Genomic DNA, 6,439 nt, shown 5'->3' with positions numbered 1-6,439 from the left:
ACCACAACATTGATTCTTCTGTTGGCATCACAAAAACATTGCACGCTTAGCGAATGCATGTGCTTGCAATTTCTGTAAGCATACTCAGTGTCTGTGGGGGCACAGACTGCACATGGGCACAATCATTTGCCCCGAATACTCTGGGAAATCCAGCTACTACTTGGTCTTGGTTAATGACAGTAGAGTGTGTGGAAACCTAACAACCATAACCGTGTGTTGACACATGACATTTAACACTTGGACAGCACATCTGAAAAATGGGACTGGCGTATCCCAGGTGTGGCATGCAATATCGGTCATTTGCAGGTATGTGGGCCTCCTCTTCAAATCCATTCTGAGTTCCTCTAACATCTTAAAAATGGCAATAATGGATAAGCAACATGTTTTTATGATTGTTTCCTCATTCTTCCCAAAAATATTCACACAAGGGTGAAAATGCTTTCTCTGTGTCTCCTTGTTTTGTTTCAATGGCTCCTTCTTGTGACAAAAATCGCAGCCACGTGTGCAATTATGGTCCCAGACAGTTTGGAATAGGTCAAAATTTGAATATACAGTTGTGCTCATATTTATTCATGCCCTTTCATTAAAGAAGGAAAAAAACAGCTGCCTGTAAAATAAGCTGAAATTGACTGAAGTAATAATGAATAAATAATTTTATGAAAATCATTACATTATTTTCTCATTCTGGTTCAATAGAAATATTTTTTTGAAGAGCATACAAATAAGACAATCTATTCCATATTACATACTCATAAACTAATATTTTGTTGAACAATCCTTTAATGTTTCTGCTCCAGTCAGGTGTTTTCTGTTCCTCTCAGTCAGACTTCTGCACCTGTTGACAGATATTTTGCCCCACTGTTCAACAGAAAAGTGCTCTAATTTGTCCAGGACCAATTTGTTTGTTTGTTTGTTTGTTTTTTTGTCTTTCTTCAACTCAATTAAATGAAAAAAACAGTGTCTTATATTACTAAATGATATTTTTGCAAATTTTTAGTTATTGTTCCTTTTTTAAGTCTCCATTATTTGAGAGACTGTTGTAAATTCAGCCTTTCCTTTAATGAAAGGGTATGAATACATATGAGCACAACTGTAGTTCAGATTTCTATGAGTAAAATTGCTCTCAGGTTTGGCAGATCACATTTTTGGGTTCTAAAATACTTTACATTTCTGGAGTGGCATGAATGTATTGCTATCATTTCTATTTTCATTTAGAATTTACTTTAAACTAAAATAGACTTTTAAAAAATACAAATATTGGTTATGACAAACAACAAACAAAACAAGCTTCTTAAGTTCAAAAAAGGCTTTTGGGAGAAGTTGAGCACTTATCTAGTCCAAAACCCCCTTAATAATGACACCGTAAAACTTTCACAGCATGAAAAATAGTAATACACATTAAATTCCATTACCATTAAACTTAAATAGTATACAGTCATCATACACACAATAAATCATAGAATTCAATATACATTGCTTTAAAAAAAAAAAACCCTATTTGTCTCATAACTTTTAATTAGATCATCTTTTATCATTTTGTTTATATTTTACTATGATTGACATGATTTTATTTTACTGCAGCTGTTCCAGACCTGAGCTCCTCTTGTAGAAACACAATGGAGCTTAAAATTTGCTCTCACAGCTGGTTTTTTGAAAATGGATGATCCTCTCTGGCCAAATATACTCTCTTTTAACTGGAAAAGCTTTTGGATGCTGCTAGGTAATTGATCATTTTGACTTTGTACATAATTTGAAGCATCTTAAATTTTTATAGGTCCTCAAATTTCAATACTTTCAATTTAATGAAAAGAGAATTTGTTGGTTCTGTGTAGATAGAATTTCTTATTATTCTTATGGTTTTCTTTAAGAAGAAAGACAGAATTTAATGTTGTCCTGTATATGTGTTACCCCAGACTTCAACACAATACGCCATGTGTGGTGGAATGAAGGAACAATACAAAACAATGATGACTGATTTAAAAATTAATATAACTTTATAAAGAACAGACATGATTTTAAATATTTTTGAATGAATATAGTTTATATGTTTTTTCCAACTTAGTCTTTCATCTATCATTACACCAAGGAATTTTAAGTCCTATATTCACTTTCAAGTTTTATTTCATCTATCACAAGTGTCTTATCTGAGTTGATTTGTCTATTCCCAAATATTATACATTTAGTTTTATATAAATTTACTGATGGTTTATTTACATTAAACCAACTCAATTTATTCCATTCATATTCAACAGTTTCTAAAAGCTCCTCCAAATTGTAACCACAACAAAAAAGATGATTTTATCATCTGCAAACAGAATAGTCTTCAACAAACTAAATACTTAACATACATTATTAATGAAAAAAATATAATGGGCCCAAAACTAAAACATATAGAAAACATATAGAACTCCAAAGTTTTTTTTTTCATTATTTTGATTGAAATTGGTTTATTTCAACATGTTGTTCTCTGACATTCAGATAACTAATAAGCCAGCTGAGGGCCACGCCTCTAACCCTATATATTTGAAGTTTCTTTATCAATAATTCATGATCTATTACTGAATCAAAAGCTTTTTTAAATCCAAAAAATGGCATGCAGTTTCTTTTCAATTGCAGCAGGTGGCTCTTTCACACTCTATGAGGGCTAATGAGGTGGTTTTGTTTTTCTTGAAGCCATATGATTGATCAAGTAAAATGTTGTGTTTAGTTATCAAATTGTCCAATCTAATATAAAAATTTTTTTCAAAAAGTTTAGAAAAAGTTTAGAAAAATGTTCATGTCATATTGCATTATTTACATTAACTGTACACAAGAGCAAAAGCAATAATATCCTTTAAAAGTGATGGTTTGTGTAAAAGAATGGCTTGAATGAAGGCTTAAATCCTGTTGGAACAAAGCAAACTTAGACCTCTCTCATGGTCTGAAGGATAAAAGTGCAAAAATTTCAAGTACTGATACAAAACCAACTGAAATGTGTCCCCTGATAATAATTGATTACAGATGCAGATTTTACTCCTAAATGTAATAAACTTTATTCAAGAAATATAACAACATTTCAAAGTATCCAGTAATGCTAATTGGTTTGTAAATAAGTACAAGAAATTTCTGCCCAATGTCAGACTAATAAATTTGTGTGCGTTGGGGGGGAAAGCGAGGGGGAGGGTTAGTTTGCTATGGCACATGCATGACTCACAGCAGCTCACAGGGTCTTGAACACTATACTTAGGCAAAGCCTTGCCTTGAGCTAAATGCTAATACCAGCATGCTAAAATGACCTCAGTGATAATCTGTTCAGTGAAAGTTGAGATATTTTTACATTTGGAAACTAATCTGTTGGTGATACAGGCTGAATCTATAAGCATTGTGTAACAGGTACATCATTTGCGTCAGATAACACAGATATTAGTGCAGAAAACATTATGTAATACTTATGGCAGTTTTGGAGGCATGTCATTATAAAATAGTTAAATTGCTAAAACTCCCATCCAAAGTCATGTTGCTCTTCAGTGTGGTGTTGTTGGGATATTTTAGTGTCATCACCGACTTACTTGCTTTTTCAAGGTACAAATCAGAGTTGCATTCGTTGATTTATTTTTGTGTCATGCTTCCTGTTTGTGCCAAGCCTGAGGTAATTATTCTGCAATCAGCCTTATTCAGCCCACCTGGGCTTTCTGGATTGTTCCCAGACTCACCTTTGCACAGCATTACTGAGGCCCTTTCCAGTATCTAGTTTTCTGGCAGATTATAGTCAGCCTTGTGCCAGTTGAGGTCCAGCAGGGGTTTTTTTGAGCTTCCATATTTCTGGTTGCTGGCCAAGTTACATCCTTAGAATACCCTCACCTTGCCTTGTCTTGCCCACAATAGACCTTCTCCACATTGTGATTATCTTTGCCATTGACCCCATTCTTGTCCATGACCATCAGCTCTCGCCTACCGTCTTGACTGAGTATTAGAATGTCAACCCTCCCATGTTTGACCATGGCCTGTTTTACAGACCACGCATGAATTTATGTCCTATTTTAGTTCCCAGATTAGACCTGTTCTAGAGTATGCCTCCTTCCCACATGATCAGACAACCTTCCCAGGTTCTTTTTGCCAAACACCCTGTGAGTAGCAGAATTTCTGGGTCCTTGCTGTTACTTGTTTGTTTTTTTCCACCTTGACTTCTAGATCGTTGAGCTGATCTGAGCTCTGCAACCTACCTCTGCAGTCTGATTATATGTTGCTTCCCTGAGCTCACTTCAGCACTCAGTTTGGTGATGTTGGCATCATACCTGAGCTAATAAGTGGATAAGCATAAAGGGCCAGTGAAGACCACTGACTGAGAATAAAATGACTGGAGAGAGTTGAGGACACTTACAAAGAGATGAGCAGAAAACATTTAACCTGTTTTAATATATTGTATCTATCACGTTTAAATCTTTCATTTGTAGTCAAAGAAGCAGTTTGTTGTAGACAGACGACTACTAGGGAGAGTTTAGTTTACTCTTTGAATACTGAACAAGCTTGTTTCAATGCATAAAGGTTGGCAAATTGCTACTAAATGTGCAGGACAAGTTCCATGAGAAAATCTCCCTCTGAAATCTTATTTCACCACTCATGCAAGCATGCAGGCGAATGTTTGCTCGTAACACATTTTTCATGTGAAAATTTTTTTGTGTGTGTGATAAGCCTGTTCTAACCCTTATCAGCAGTGCAGTAGGGCTCCCTTCCTTCTAGAATTTGGTTAAAGGTTTTATAATTATTCTTGCAAAGACTCACACTCATTTAGATTATCTGACCAATCTGTGTGTGTGTGTGTGTGTGTGTGTGTATCAATATTTTCTTTCAGATAAAGCATAATCTAGCAGCTAATTACGAAGATGCCTGTGGTAAATTTGGGTTATTTCCGTTCAGACCACAATGCTTTCACCAATGTGCTGACCAACACAGTTTATCAAGAACCACTTGCCATTAGTGATTTTTTATGACTATCATGCAAAAGGAGATTAAATAGAGTTGCCAAGTTCCCTCTGCAGCCTTCATTGGACTATAAATTAGCCATTTGCTGAGTAATAGGCAATTTCGTCTCTTACCTCTGACCTCTGAAAGAGAAGAGAGCAGAGTAACAAAATGTCCACAACATAATGGCAGCACATTTGATATGTCTTCTCTCAAATTACACTTGTGAGATTCACTGGTCAACAGAAGCTAGCAATGATCAAAATAGCTAGGCCATGGTACCAAACCGGATTGACACCTTTTTAGGAATTCAGTCTAAGAGGAGTAATCTTCACAGACATATGAGCAAATTCCAATATAACTTTTAAAAAAGCATGGTTGTCTCAGTGTTACTAACTGACAGGAAGTTGTGAGACTGAACAGGGACCAGACAGGATGCAGGTTTCACTTCATTAGACTGAGAGGAAAAAGAAGTTACGGATCAACAGAGTAAGTCAACTTTAATTTATCTAGATAATTTTGTAGTTTTTTAAAAACATTTTCACTTATGTCTGAATTTGAATACAGTGTTCGACCTGCTGCGAATACCTGGCTATTCTTCCTGTCAGGTCTGTGTTTCTATTCATGTTTTTATGATCCAGGTTTTGGTCAATTACTGCAGTTTCAGAGTTTACACACTCTCGTTGAATAATCTATTTTGACAAAGGATGTTTAGACAAAAGACAACAAAGCTGATATTTAATGACTATTTTATTCTAAAGAAAGAATTGACTAACTTCATGAAGTAAAAACAATTTGATGAATGGAGGTATTTAAAAAACTTTGGTTACTTACTTAATTTTCTTTGTTTTCCCTATTTCATCAAAATCAAAATACATTTCAAATTCCTTGTCTTTTGCTGAGAGAGAGTGTTAATTGACAAACAGGGCTTAAATAAATCAGTGAATTAGCCTGAGTGATTACTCTTTAGAGTAGGATTTTCACATGATGTGCAAAATCCAAACATTAAAGAAACTGCCCTCTGGCTTATCATGACAGCAAACAGTGACTGTGTGAGCCCTTCATTTTATTAAGCAGAGAATTCCCCTCACAACTTGGCTTTTACTTCACCATGCAGAATTAATCAGCTTGTAGGTTTTCATGTAATATTTCACATAATGATATCTTCTAATCATGTTAATGATCTATTTGCGAAGCAATAACAAAGCTGGGTATTTGATTTTAGTGCTCTGCTTCAATAGGACACTTATCATAGCTCTTCTCTCTCAGAGATGACTCCACTAGAGGAGTTGAATTTCCCTGCGCTTTGAACTGATGCTTCTGACAGCTATTAAAACCTCTGCTCTTCTATGCGTAAGTTGACCGTATTTATTTAACCATACACTACATTTCATTAGTTTCTTGCTTACACAGACAGAATGTGCACGAGTTGCTGCTGCTGAGAAGTCAGACATGCTTTGTTCAGACACTGCACCATTCTATCAGGTGTAATCAAATC

The sequence above is a fragment of the Telmatherina bonti genome (genome assembly GCF_933228915.1).
Source record: "Telmatherina bonti genome assembly, chromosome: 13".
NCBI lineage: Eukaryota > Metazoa > Chordata > Actinopteri > Atheriniformes > Telmatherinidae > Telmatherina > Telmatherina bonti.
This window is presented reverse-complemented; position numbering follows the sequence as displayed.